We start from the raw sequence: 15,136 nt of genomic DNA on the forward strand, positions 1-15,136 counted from the left end.
TGTCTGTCCCTCTAGCAATACCATACAGTTAGGATTACTGTAGCTATATATTAAGTTTTTAAATCAAGGAGAATGACTCTTTCCACTTTGGTCTTTTTCAAAATTGTTCTTTGCTGGGATTTTGATGGGAATCGTATTAAACTTGGATATAGATTTGGAGAGAACTGATATCTTACTATGCTGAGGCTTCCAATCCCTGAATATTTGTTTAGATAATCTTAGATTTCTCTTATTAGCATTTTGTAGTTTTCAGAATGTGAGTTCATACTTATTTTGTTAGATTTACATCTAAGGATTCCATTTTCTATTTGAGTGATTGTAAACGGTACGTAATTTTTAATTTAGATTTCCACAGGTTAATTGATAATATACAAAAATACAGGGCTTCCCTGGTGGTGCAGTGGTTAAGAATCCGCCTGCCAATGCAGTGGACATGCGTTCGAGCCCTGATCTGGGAAGATCCCACATGCCATGGAGCAACTAAGCCCGCGAGCCACAACTCCTGAAGCCCAGGCACCTAGAGCCCGTGCTCTGCAACAAGAGAAGACACTGCAATGAGGAGCCCGTGTACCACAACGAAGAACAGCCCCCGCCTACCGCAACTAGAGAAGGCCCGTGCACAGCAACAAAGACCCAACATAGCCAAAAAATAAATAAATACATTTTAAAAATATAGTATGTTTGTGTTGTATTCTGACCTTTTGAACTCATTTATTAGCTCTAGTTTTTACACTGTAGACATTATGAGATTTTCCAGGAAGAAGATCATGTCATCTATAAACAGGGACAGTTTTATTTCTTCATTTTGGTCTGAATGCCTTTCAACCTAGCTATATCATTATATTTGAAGTGAATTTCTTATAGACAGCATAATGCTAGGTCATGGTTTTTTAATCCACTCTGCCAATTTCTAGCTTCTAATTGGTGTATTTAGATTACATATATTTAATGTACTTACTTTTATGTTAAGATTCAAGTGTGTCTTTTCTGTTGTTTTCTCTGTTTTTTTTTTAATTTTTTCTTTCTGTTTTGTTTTACCCACTTTCCTCTGGGTTACTTGAACATTTTTTTTTTTTTTTTTTTGCGGTATGTGGGCCTCTCACTGTTGTGGCCTCTCCCGTTGCGGAGCACAGGCTCCGGACGCGCAGGCTCAGCGGCCATGGCTCACGGGCCCAGCTGCTCCGCGGCATGTGGGATCTTCCCGGACCGGGGCACGAACCCATGTCCCCTGCATCGGCAGGCAGACTCTCAACCACTGCGCCACCAGGGAAGCCCACTTGAACATTTTTTAGAATTCCAGTTTGAGGTATCCATAGCAATTCTGAGTACATCTCTTTGTACAGATTTTTAGTGGTTGCTCTAGGTGTTTCATTATATGTTCATAAGTTATCACAGCCTACATTTTACCAGTTCAAGTGAAGTGCAGAGAACTTACCTCCCTTTACATCCCTCTACCCTCCTTTATTAATAATTCTTAAATATTTCCTCTACATGCACTGAGAACTACATTCGACAAACATAATTTAGAAAAGTAGAAAAGTAAATTCGATCACGTTTACCCATATTTTTGCTCTATATGTTGTTCTTCCTTCCTTCCTATTCTTCCAAGACTACTCCTTTTATCACTTCCTTCCTTGTTAGAGAAATTCCTTTAGATATTCTTTTAGGGTAGCTTTGCTGGCAACAAATTCTCAGTTTTCTTCATCTAAGAATATCTTAATTTTCCCTTCATTTCTTAATTTTCCCTTCATACTTTTCTAAATACAGAATATGCCCTGGGTTGACAGTTCTTTTCTTCCAACACTTGAAAAATGTTGTGCCACTTCCTTCTGATCTCCACGTTTTCAGACCTGCTGTCATTTGAATTGGTGCACCCCTATAAATAATGAATTGTTTCTCTAATTTCTTTCAGGATTTTTTTTGTCTTTAGTTTTCAGTTTGAATATGAAGCGTCTCAGTGTAGATTTCTTCGGGAGACTCCTGGTAGGTTTTCACTCACCTTCTTCCATTTGTATGTCTTTTGCCAAATTTGGGGACTATTTAGCCATTATTTCTTTGAATATATTTTCAGCCCCACCTTCTCTTACCTCTCTTTCTGGGACTCCAACGATCCAAATGTAGATCTTTTGTTATATGCCCACCTGTCCCTGAGCCTCTGTTCACATTTTTTCAATCTATTTTCTCTCTATTGTTCAGATCAGGTAATTTCTTTATTTCTATCTTCATGTTCACTGATTCATTCTTTTCTCCTCCTCTTCATGTTTTTGTTTGAGAACACTGAGTTTTTAATCTCAGTTACTGTATTTTTTTAAACTTTTTTATTGTGGTAAAATAGAACATCATAAAATTTACCACTCTAACCATTTTTAAATGTAAAATTCAATGGCATTAAGTACATTCACAACATTGTGCAACCATCCCATATCCATTTCCAGAACTTTTTCATCATCACAAACTGAAACTCTGTACCCAATAAATAATTATCTATGAATTTGCCTACCTCATATAAGTGGAATCATACAATATTTGTCCTTCTGTGCCTGGCTTATTTCAATTAGTACACTGTTTTCAGGGATCTTCCATCTTGTAGTCTCCTTTCAGAATCAAGGTTGAATAATGTTCCATTGTTTGTACATACCCCATTTTGTTTATCCATTCATCTGTCGATGGAATCTGAGTTGTTTCCACCTCTTGGCTATCACAAATAATGCTGTTATGAACATTGGTGTACAAGTATCTGTTTGAGTCCCTGCTTTTAATCTTTGGGGGATATTCCTAGGAGTGGAATAGCTGGATCACATGGTAATTCTATACTTAACTTTTTGAGGAATTGCCAAACTTTTTTGTACTATGCTTAAACCATTTTACATTAGCAATGCACAAGAGCTCCAGATTCTCCACATCCTCACCAACACTTGTTATTTTCTGCTTTTTGATAATAGTGGTCCTAATTGGTGTGAAGTGATATCTCATTGTGGTTTTGATTTGCATTTCCTTAATGACTGGTGATGTTGAGCATCTTTTCATGTTTATTGGCCATCTGTGTATCTTCTCTGGAGAAACATCTATTCAAGTCTTTTGCCCATTTTTGAATTGCGTTGTTTCGGGATTTTTTGTTGTTGAGTTATAGGAGTTCTTTATATATTCTGGATATTAATCCCTTATCAGATACATAATTTGGAAGTATTTTCTCCCATGTATTTTTTTAATAGACCTTACATTTTTTAGAGCAGTTTTAGGTTTACAGAAAAATTGACCAGTAAGTACAGAGAGTTCCCACATACCCCTTCTCCCCCCTCCAACTCACCCCAGTTTCCCCTTATTTACATCTTGTTTTAGTGTGGTACATTGGTCACAATTGATGAACCAACATTATACATTATTATTAACTAAAATCCAGAGTTTAATTAGGGTTCACTCTTTGGGTTGTTGATTCTGCGGGCTTTTACAAATGTACAGTGACATGTATCCATCATTACTGTATACAGGATAGTTTCACTGCCCTAAAAATCCCCTGTGCTCCATTCACCCCTTCCTCCCTCCAAATCCCTGGCAATCAGTGATCTTCTAATGTCTCTCTGTTTTGTCTTTCCCAGAAGGTCATATAGTTGGGATCACAGAGTATGTAACCTTTTCAGTTTGGCTTTTTTCACCTCACAATATCCTTTCAAGGTTTCTTCATGTCTTTTTATGGCTTCATAGCTCATGTCTTTTTATCAGTGAATAATATTCTATTATGTACCACAGTTTGTTTATCTATTCACCTACTGAAGAACAGCTTGTTTGCTATCAAAATTCCAGTTGCCTCTACTTTATATCTTTTATTTCGAACAGCCTGTTTGCTACCAAAATTCCACTCGGCTGTACTTTATATCTTTTATTTCTTTGATAAGGTTTTCTGTTTGTTTCAAGCATGCTCAAAATTACTTGTTGAAGCATTTATATGATGGCTAATTTAAAACCCTTGTCAGATAATTGTCATATCTGATTCATCTCTGTGTTGGCATCTCTTGTCTTTTCTCATAGAGGTTGAGATCTTCCTGATTTTTGGGATGAGGAGTGTTTTGTTTTCTTTTTTTATTGAGACCTCATAGTCTAAGACACCGACTCTTATCTTTCAGTAGGCTTCCTGTGACACCGCTCCAGCAAGAAAAGGGGGACACTGCCTTGTTACTGTTGGATGGGAGTAAAAGTCCAATTACTCCACTAGACCTCCTGTGACACCTGGGAAGGGTGAGGTTCCTTGTTACGGCTAGGCAGGGATGGGAATTCAGGCTCCCCACCAGGCCTCTGCTGATACCACCAGAGCTGGAAGAATGGAGGCTCCTTATTACCGCTCCCACGTATCCTCCACTGCCACTGTGGGTGGGTGGACTTGTTACTGTTGGAGGGTGGTAAAGGTTCTGACTCTGCATTAGGTCTCTTCTGATACCATTCCAGCAAAGAGGAAATGGGGCACCTCTTACTACCAGGTGGCAGTGGACTTCTTGGCTCCCCATGTGGTCTCCACTGACAATATGGGGTTGGGGACTTCCTTACTTCCTGAATGACACAAAAGTCTTGGTTCCCCACTCAGCCTTCTTCTTTGATACCACCCTGGCGGGATAGGGGCCTTGTGGGGCGGGGGGGGGGGCGATGAGGGAAGGATGGGGTTCTTTGTTATAGCAATGAGAAGGGTGGACGTCTGGGCTCTTAGCCTTTGCTGGCAGGAATGGAGCTAGTTTTTTTCCTTGGTGTCTGCTTAAAGTGGGCAGTTCTTGTCTAAGAGTAATCTGCCTTGCTAGATTGCCCATTTCCTAGTCCTTCAGCTAGAAAGGGATGGCTTTTCTGAGACCTTTATAAATCTGCACCCATGACTTCTGGTTGCCAGTTTTTCCAGTACTCTGCCTGGGATATATGGAACAAAAAGAAAAACCAGGAACTCCCTAACATGTCCTAACATTCATTGTGTGCTGAGGTCTCTAGCCAGTCTTCCTTCTTCCCACCTTTCAACGTGTTCTTATGCTTGTTTTATACATAATATTCAGGGTTTTTAGCTGTACTTAGTGGGAAGAGTAAGGAAAAGTAAGTCTACTCCATTTTCCTAGAAGAGGAAGTTTCTTTTAATAGCCTTTATTAGCCTTTAATAGCCTTTAATAGCCTTTAATAGCCTTTATTAATAGCTATACCACAGGTCAGAAACCAATAATGAACTTGGGAGTTCAGAGAACTGGATTCAAATTCTAGCTAACCTGGGAGTTCAGAGAAATCCTAGCTCTGTCACTCATTAGTCAAATATCATAATTCTTTAGCCTCTTGGAACTTCGGCTTCCACGTCAGTAAAATGGAAATAACATCACAATTTCACAAAGTTGGGATGATTAAGTAAGATTATGTACTTGAAAGCATCTGATACAACACCTGGCATATAGTTTGCACTCACTAACTCTGAATCTATGTGTTTCAAAATGGTTAAAATAAAAATGGAATGATTTTAGACCCATACAATTTAAATGAGCACTGAATTGGTATTTATTCTCTATCTTATTTTAATATAGGCCCCCATCCCAAATTAATTTAGGGAAATATGCAGAGAAATTAAATGTAACCTGTAACTTCAGTGAAGAAATGAATTTGTCTTGATTTCTCACTTCTTGTTCTAGCTGAAGAATATTCTGGTATTTTTCAGCTTCAGAAACTGAAGCCCCTAGACCAAAATCACGTTCTTTGGTGGTAACCTAGTGGAAGGAATAGGAATAATATAGAGACAGTCAGGTTTAAAACAGCCTTGTGATTTCCCACAACAATCATAATTTTGAAAATTAACAATATTCAATTAAAAAATTGTTTTTAACCTGTTCCACCAGCTAAAAGGACTTCATCAACATTTACTTTCTTAAAACTTTATATTATAAAACTTCTTCTGTGTGTTTTCCAAATATGAAACTATAGTATTGAACATGCTTTTTAAAAAACACATACTCCACCCTATCTAAGGGAATATGGGTCAGCAGCAAATTAAGTGGTCTACTTCCAGGGCTATGATGTTCACTAGCTACCTGTTTATTGTTATTTTTGTATATTAACAAAAAGGTTTGCTACCCATATCACAAAGGGCTAATTTCCCTAATATATAAATAATTCCTATAATTCAAAAAAGGAAAAGAAATAGCCTAATATAAAAATTGGCCAAGAATATGGATATTTCACAGAAATGGCTTTTAAATAGATTTAAAGATATTCAATCTCACCATTTAGAGGAATACAAATTAAAACAACACTTGGATACCATTTTTTAACCATCACATTGGCAAAATCATAAAGTTGGATATATAAATTAGCATTCTGTGGCAGTGTAAATTGACACAGTATTTATGGAGAACTGGGTAAAATCTAGCAATATTACAAATGCACATAGCTTCTGTACAAATAATTCCATTTCTCAGAATTTTTCTACATACATATTTGCACATGTGCAAAATAAGAGTGTTAAAAGATTTCTCACTTTAGCATACTATACATACTACTCTGCACTGTGCTTTTTTTACTTGACTATGTATCTTAGAAACTGTATAATTTAAGGAAATAATTTGTTCTTTCTCTGAATCAAGGCTGCCATTATGTTAAGAGAGAATTTGCTACAAGCAAAGCAACACAGATGCTATGCTCCAAAATCTAGTGCTTGGGAAATTACAGGCTCAGGATTCCCCAGTCACTGACCTTGTGTTACCGCCCTGTACAACCTAGCCCTTAGCAGTCTGACAGGTTTATTTCCCTTTTTCCCTTTCCCTAAACAAGACACAAATCTTCTTTTTCTGTTCTCCAGTCCAGCAGTTCCTGCCTCTCCCGGAACTTCAGCATTAGATCTCACAAAGCATTTCTAACTATGAATCGTTTTAGGCCTTTATGGGTTAGGCTGAAATCCTAACTACCATTTCTTACGTAGTTTCTGTTGAAAAATGTGTTCCTAGTTATAAACATGTGACTAAGTATAACTGAATCAAATGACTCCTCACTATAGCAGTACTTTTCAAATTTTAGTAAACATACGAATCACTTGGGAATCTTGTTAAAATAAGATTATTACTCACAGTAGGTCTGAAATACTGCATTTCTAAAAAGCTGCTCAGCAATCCCTATTCGGGATTGACTACGCCTTGAATAGCAAGGACCTAAAATCTAAACCTGCCCAGCATACAGAGTTCTTCATAATTTGGTCCCTTCCTACTTCTTCAAATTGATCTCCTACTTGACACCTCCAAGAACCCCTCTATTAAAGACAAACTATTCTACACCTTCTTTATACATACATTCAGAAACATATTATCTTTTGTTCATGAGCTTTGCCCTCACTCTTTTCTCCACTGAAGTAAAGACACTTCTAAGGCTCAGCTTGAATTCCATATTCTCTAGGAGGTTTTCTCTGTCTTCTCCATCGAATAGTGATCAGCTCTTCATTGAGACATCCAAATATCTTGGTAATAGAACAATTTATGTAGCTCTTTACTTTTTCTGGATATGTCTTCCTCACACAGTTATTAGAATCTTAACAAATAATATCCTAGAGCTCTCTGTATTCCCACCAATCTGCACAGAGTTCTTTGGATATCAGGAAGGTGTCAATACAAATTTGTAGAGGTTAATAATGAAGCAGTGTACTAAAGCAGATAAAATGGAACCTTCCCTCTTCTTTTTGGCAAAATGAACAGTCAAGTTTACTATCAGTCTAGTCTAGAAATTAAAAGTATAAAGAGACCAAGAGTCTACCTGACAATTGTGAGCCATCATATTAGAGCTGTGACTTTCCCTGCACTAACTTTGGAGGCAATAAAAAGGGAGAGAAATCAATGTATCTGAAATGCCCATGCCTGGCATGCCAGTGTCTCCACCTCAGGCCACCTGAATATCTTCTACCTTCCAGTGATCTCCAGATGGAACTTTGAATGGAACTTGTGTTCCTGTACAGATCTCAGAGAACGCAAGTAAAGTACTCTGTAAGCAGCAAATTGTCATCATAAACACCCAAGCTAGAATCACAATCATTCTCAATGGGGAAGCAACACAGCATAGTGGTTAAGAGCGTGTTCTTTAGCCTCAGACTGCTTCCGTTCATAATGCCTGTTCTGCCCCTTCTTAGCTGCATGACCACAGGCAAGTTACTTCTCTGGCCATGGCTTCCTCATCTCTAAAACAGGGATGATAACAGTACTTGCCTCATAGAGTTGTTGTGAGGATTAAACGAGTTATTATATGTAAAGCACTTAGAACAGTGCCTGGCAATAAATAATAACTGCTATATATATTATTATTATTTACAATTACTATTATTACTAATTCCTCTCACTGACTCAACTTATTTAATTGGCCGTCATATCCTACTGATCTTTTCACTAAAATCTCTCTCAAACACATTTCTTCCATCGCTACTATCACTGTTTCAGTTCATACTATCAGACTGTAACATTTATTCACTTACCAAACAAATTTATAAACAGCTAGGATAAGGATGAACCAATATTAGATTTGGGAGCTAGAAAGATAGAAAACAAATAAAAACTTACAATTTCAAGGGGCTTCCCTGGTGGCACAGGGGTTAAGAATCCGCCTGCCAATGCAGGAGACACGGGTTCGAGCCCTGGTCCAGGAAGATCCCACATGCTGCGGAGCAACTAAGCCCGTGCGTCACAACTACTGAGACTGCATTCTAGAGCCCGCGAGCCACAACTACTGAGCCCGTGTGCCACAACTACTGAAGCCTGCGCACCTAGAGCCCGTGTTCCCAACAAGAGAAGCCACCACAACAAGAAGCCTGCACTCCGCAATGAAGAGTAGCCTCCACTCACCGCAACCAGAGAAAAGCCCGCGTACAGCAACAAAGACCCAATGCAGTGAAAATAAAATAAATAAAATAAAATAAAAATAAAAACCAAAAAACTTACAATTTCAAGCCTCAATGAATCTAGGGGAAGTCCAAAACAAATCAGAAATTACAGTACAGTATGATTAGTGCCACATACATGTATGCTAAGGTAATACAGGACTACAAAAAAGTATTTCTGACTTCTACTTCCCCCCAAAGACTTAGCATATATTTTCCATGTTCCCTCCAAACTATAAACATATCCCTACTGGAGCACTTAACACATTATATTGTTTATTGGATGTCCAAAGCCATCACAACTTAACATGTTAAAACAGACCTCAATTCCCCCACCTGCACTTCTGCTCTCAACCCTGCCTCCACCATGCTCCTTCCCAGTCTTTCCCATGTCACATGGCACTGTCATTTGTGCAGGGATCAAGGTCAAAAACCAAGGTGTTGTCTTTGTTTCCTGTTTTCCTGAACCTCATCAAATCCATCAACAAGCCCTTCAGATCTACCTCCAAAATATATTCCCAATCCATCCACTTCTGTACACTTTTATTATCACCTACTTGGTTCAAGCCACCATCATATCCCACATGGATTACTGCAATTGTCTCCTAACTGGTCTTTTTGCTTCTGTTGCTCCCTGCAACCTGTTTTCCAAACTGAAATCTAAACAATCATTTTAAAATAATGAGATCCTGCTCAAAACACTCCAATGGCTTCCCACTGCAATCAGAATAAAAGTCAAACATTTTTTTTTACTTTAATCTCTAGCCTACAAAGGTAGCTCATATTTTTTTTTCTTTTTTTCTTTAACATCTTTATTGGAGTATAATTGCTTTACAGTGTTGTGTTAGTTTCTGCTGTATAACAAAGTGAATCAGCTATATGCATACGAATATCCTCTTATCCCCTCCCTCTTGCTTCTCCCTCCCACCCTCCTTATCCCACCCCTCTAGGTGATCACAAAACACCAAGTTGATCTCCCTGTGCTATGCAGCTGCTTCCCAGTAGCTATCTATTTTACATTTGGTAGTGTATATATGTCCATGCCACTCACTTCATCTCAGCTTACCCTTCCCCGTCCCTGCATCCTCAAGTCCATTCTCTATGTCTGCATAGTTATTCCTGTCCTGCCCCTAGGTTCTTCAAAACCTTTTTTTTTTTTAGATTCCATATATATGTGTTAGCATATGGTATTTGTTTTTCTCTTTCTGACTTACTTCACTCTGTATGACAGTCTCTAGGCCCATCCACCTTACTACAAATAACTCAATTTTGTTTCTTTTTATGGCTGAGTAATATTCCACTGTATATATGTGCCACATCTTCTTTATCCATTCATCTGTCAATGGACACTTGGGTTGCTTCCATGTCCTGGCTATTGTAAGTAGTACTGTAATGAATGTTGTGGTACATGACTCTTTTTGAATTATGGTTTTCTCAGGGTATATGCCCAGTAGTGGGATTGCTGGGTCATATGGTAGTTCTATTTTTAGTTTTTCAAGGAACCTCCATACTGTTCTCCAGAGTGGCTGTATCAATTTACATTCCCACCAACACTGCAAGACGGTGGTTCCCTTTTCTCCACACCCTCTCCAGCATTTATTTTTTGTAGATTTCTTGATGATGGCCATTCTGACCAGTGTGAAGTGATACATCACTGTAGTTTTGATTTGCACGTCTCTAATGATTAGTGATGTTGAGCATCTTTTCATGTGTTTTTTGGCAATCTGTATTTCTTCTTTGGAGAAATGTCTATTTAGGTCTTCTGCCCATTTTTCGATTGGGTTGTTTGTTTTTTTGATATTGCACTGCTTGTATATTTTGGAGATTAATCTTTTGTCAGCTGCTTCATTTGCAAATATTTTCTCCCATTCTGATGGTTGTCTTTTCATCTTGTTTTTGTTTTCCTTTGCTGTGCAAAAGTTTTTAGGCTTCGTTAGGTCCCATTTGTTTATTTTTGTTTTTATTTCCGTTTCTCTAGGAGGTGGGTCAAAAAGGATCTTGGAGGCAGCTGCCGAAGAAGGCGGAGGGGCAGGTCCTGGTTCTCGACGGCCAAGGCCATCTCCTGGGCTGCCTGGTGGCCATTATGGCCAAGCAGGTGCTTCTGGGTCAAAAGGTGGTGGTTGTGCACTGTGAGGGCATCAACATTTCTGGCAATTTCTATAGAAACTAGTTGAAGTACCTGGCATTCCTCTGCAAGCAGATGAACACTAACCCCTCCCGCAGCCCCTACCACTTCTGAGCCCCGAGCCACATCTTCTGGCAGACAGTGCGAGGCATGCTGTCCCATAAGACCAAGCAAGGCCAGGCCGCTCTGGACTGCCTCAAGGTGTTTGATGGGATCCTGCCACCCTATGACAAGAAAAAGCGGATGGTGGTTCCTACTGCCCTAAGGTTGTGCGTCTGAAGCCTACGTGGAAGTTTGCCTACCTAGGGTCCCTGGCTGATCAGGTTGGCTGGAAATACCAGGCAATAACAGCCCCCCTGAGGAGAAGAGAAAGGAGAAGGCCAAGATCCACTACTGGAAAAAGAAGCAGCTCACGAGGCTATGGAAGCAGGGCAAAAAGAACACAGAGAAGAAAATTGACAAATTCACAAAGATCCTCAAAACCCATGGATTCTTAGTCTGAGCCCAATAAAATTGATGGTTTATTCTTAATTTTAAAAAGAAGAAGAAACAGGATCTTGCTGTGATTTATGTCATAGAGTGTTCTGCCTATGTTTTCCTCTGAGAGTTTTATAGTGTCTGGCCTTACATTTAGGTCTTTAATCCATTTTGAGTTTATTTTTGTGTATGGTGTTAGGAAGTGTTCTAATTTCATTCTTTTACATGTAGCTGTCCAGTTTTCCCAGCACCACTTATTGAAGAGGCTGTGTTTTCTCCGCTGCATAGTCTTGTCTCCTTTATCAAAGATAAGGTGACCATATGTGTGTGGGTTTATCTCTGGGCTTTCTATCCTGTTCGATTGATCTCTATTTTTGTTTTTGTGCCAGAACCATACTGTCTTGATTACTGTAGCTCTGTAGTATAGTCTTAAGTCAGGGAGCCTGACTCCTCCAGCTCTGTTTTTCTTTCTAAAGACTGCTTTGGCTATTCGGGGTCTTTTGTGTTTCCATACAAATGGTGAAATTTTTTGTTCTAATTCTGTGAAAAATGACTTTGGTGGTTTGATAGGGATTGCATTGAATCTGTAGATTGCTTTGGGTAGTAGAGTCATTTTCACAATGTTGATTCTTCCAATCCAAGAACAAAGTATATCTCTCCATCTATATGTATCATCTTTAATTTCTTTCATCAGTGTCTTATAGTTTTCTGCATACAGGTCTTTTGTCTCAGTAGGTAGGTTTATTCCTAGGTATTTTATCTTTTTGTTGCAATGGTAAATGGAAGTGTTTCCTTAATTTATCTTTCAGATTCTTCATCATTAGTGTATAGGAATGCAAGAGATTTCTGTGCATTAATTTTGTATCCTGCTACTCTACCAAATTCATTGATTAGCTCTAGTAGTTTTCTGGTAGCACTTTTAGGATTCTCTATGTACAGTATCATGTCTTCTGCAAACAGTGACAGTTTTACTTCTTCTTTTCCAATTTGGATTCCGTTTATTTCTTTTTCTTCTTTGATTGCTGTGGCTAAAACTTCCAAAATTATGTTGAATAACAGTGCTGAGAGTGGGCAACCTTGTCTTGTTCCTGATCTTAGAGGAATTGCTTTCAGTTTTTCACCATTGAGAATGATGTTGACTGTGGGTTTGTCATATATGGCCTTATTATATGTTGAGATAGGTTCCCTCTATGCCTACTTTCTGCAGAGTTTTTATCATAAATGGGTGAATGTTGTCAAAAGCTTTTTCTGCATCTATTGAGATTATCATATGGTTTTTATCCTTCAGTTTGTTAATATGGTGTATCACATTGAATGATTTGCATATATTGAAGAATTCTTGCATTCCTGGGATAAACCCCACTTGATCATGGTGTATGAACCTTTTAATGTGCTGTTGGATTCTGTTTGCTAGTATTTTGTTGTGAACTTTTGCATCTATGTTCATCAGTGATATTGGCCTGTAGTTTTCTTTTTTTGTGACATCTTTGTCTGGTTTTGGTGTCAGGGTGATGGTGGTCTTGTAGAATGAGTTTGGGAGTATTCCTCCCTCTGCTATATTTTGGAAGAGTTTGAGAAGAATAGGTGTTAGCTCTTCTCTAAATGTTTGATAGAATTCATCTGTGAAGCCATCTGGTCCTGGGCTTTTGTTTGTTGGAAGATTTTTAATCACAGTTTCAGTTTCATTACTTGTGTTTGGTCTGTTCATATTTTCTATTTTTTCCTGGTTCAGTCTTAAAAGGCTATACATTTCTAAGAGTTTGTCCATTTCTTCCAGGTTGTCCATTTTACTGGCATACAGTTGCTTGTAGTAGTCTCTTAGGATGCTTTGTATTTCTGCAGTGTCTGTTGTAACTTCTCCTTTTTCATTTCTAATTCTATTGATTTGAGTCCTCTCCCTCTTTTTCTTGACGAGTCTGGCTAATGTTTTAGCAATTTTGTTTATCTTCTCAAAGAACCAGCTTTTAGTTTTACTGATCTTTGCTCCTGATTCCTTCATTTCTTATTCATTTATTTCTGATCTGATCTTTATGATTTCTTTCCTTCTGCTAACTTTGGGTTTTTTTGTTTTTGGGGGTTTTTTTTGCGGTACGTGGGCCTCCCACCGCTGCGGCCTCCGCCGTTGCGGAGCACAGGCTCCGGGCGCGCAGGCCCAGCGGCCATGGCCCACGGGCCCAGCCGCTCCACGGCACGCGGGATCCTCCCGGACTAGGACACGAACCCGTGCTCCCCGCATCGGCAGGCGGACTCCCCACATCGGCAGGCGGACTTCCAACCACTGCGCCACCAGGGAAGCCCATTTGGGTTTTTTTTTGTTCTTCTTTCTCTAATTGCTCTAGGTAAGGTTAGGTTGTTTACTTGAGATGTTTCTTGTTTCTTGAGGTAGGATTGTATTGCTATAAACTTCCCTCTTAGAACTGCTTTTGCTGCCTCCCATAGGTTTTGGGTTGTTGTGTTTTCATTGTCATTTGTTTCTAGGTATTTTTTTGATTTCCTCTTTGGTTTCTGCAGTGATCTCTTGGTTATTTAGTAGTGCATTGTTTAGCCTCCATGCGTTTGTATTTCTTACAGTTTTTTTTTCCCTGTAATTGATATGTAGTCTCATAGCATTGTGGTTGGAAGAGATACTTGATACGATTTCAATTTTCTTAAAAAAGTCAAACTTTTTAAGGTCCTACATGATTTGGCCCCTGCCTTCACTTCCCTAAATAGACCTACTACTCTCTTCTTTGTTCACCCCCCAGCTTTATTGGTTTTCTTTCTGTTCCTCTGCTGTGCCAATCTCATTCCACTCTGAGACCCCCTCCCTTGCTTTCCCTCTGTCAGGAACATTCTCACCCCCAAGCTCTTGACATGAATGGCTCCTTCTTACCCTTGGCAATTTGGCTGAAATATCAGAGGGTCCTCCCCAACCTCTTACCTAAAGTAGCCTCTCTCCTACTCAATCACCCATTAGGTTATCACACTGAACACTATTTAGAATTACATTACTTATTTCTTCATTTGTTTATTGTTTGTCACCCCCCACCAAATGTAAGCTCCAAGTGATCTAGGCTCTTGTCCAGTCACTGTTATATTCCTAATGCCTAGAAGAGTGCCCAGCACAAAGTTGGTACTCAATAAAACATTTCCCAAATAATGAATTTTGATGATTTAAACAAGGTAGTTTCAATGGTAGGAGGACTAACAAATGAATGAGTAGCAAAGAAAAAGAAATAGAAAATGTAGATTTCTTTTACAAAGCATGATTGTGAGAAGAAAGGTAGAACAAAATTTGGGAAAAGACCAGGGTTGTTGAAGGGCCAACAGAAGAGGAGAAAAACTAGCTTCTTAATTTCCTCTATGTCAAGGACCCCTTTCAGAATTAAGCAAAAGCCCTAGGTCGTTACCCCAGGAAAATGCAAACACATACAAAACTTTACAAACAATTCCAGGGGGTTCAAGAACTCCCCAAATTTCTTGTACTCCAGGTTAAGCATTCTTACAGTATAAACACAATGACGATTCCTAAGACATGGGCTAATGTTAACTTAAGGAGAAAGGCCAATAAGCTAGTAAGAGGAAACCCAGGTAAAAGGTGTGCACTGTCCTTTGAGACAAGACAGAAAAAAGCAAGGTCAGGTGATGATTTAGATAAGAAGGGGTAGAAATCTGAAGAAGTTCCTGCCTGGCAGAAT

General features: G+C 38.9%; 1 protein-coding gene and 1 pseudogene across 2 annotated transcripts in view; one reads left to right on the forward strand and one right to left on the reverse strand.

The window, feature by feature from the left end:
• TSGA10 (testis specific 10) overlaps nt 1–15,136 on the reverse strand; it is a 98,814-nt gene that overhangs the window by 81,139 nt on the left and 2,539 nt on the right. The window contains exon 2 of the mRNA XM_081254393.1: nt 5,589–5,717. The gene's annotated coding sequence lies outside the window, so the exon portion shown is untranslated. The remainder of the gene's footprint in view (nt 1–5,588; nt 5,718–15,136) is intronic.
• LOC308628237 (large ribosomal subunit protein uL13-like) lies at nt 10,539–11,484 on the forward strand (annotated as a pseudogene). The gene has a single exon. The product of its transcript is annotated as a large ribosomal subunit protein uL13-like (transcript).

Source organism: Mesoplodon bidens (assembly GCF_964165515.1).
Source record: "Mesoplodon bidens genome assembly, chromosome: 14".
NCBI lineage: Eukaryota > Metazoa > Chordata > Mammalia > Artiodactyla > Ziphiidae > Mesoplodon > Mesoplodon bidens.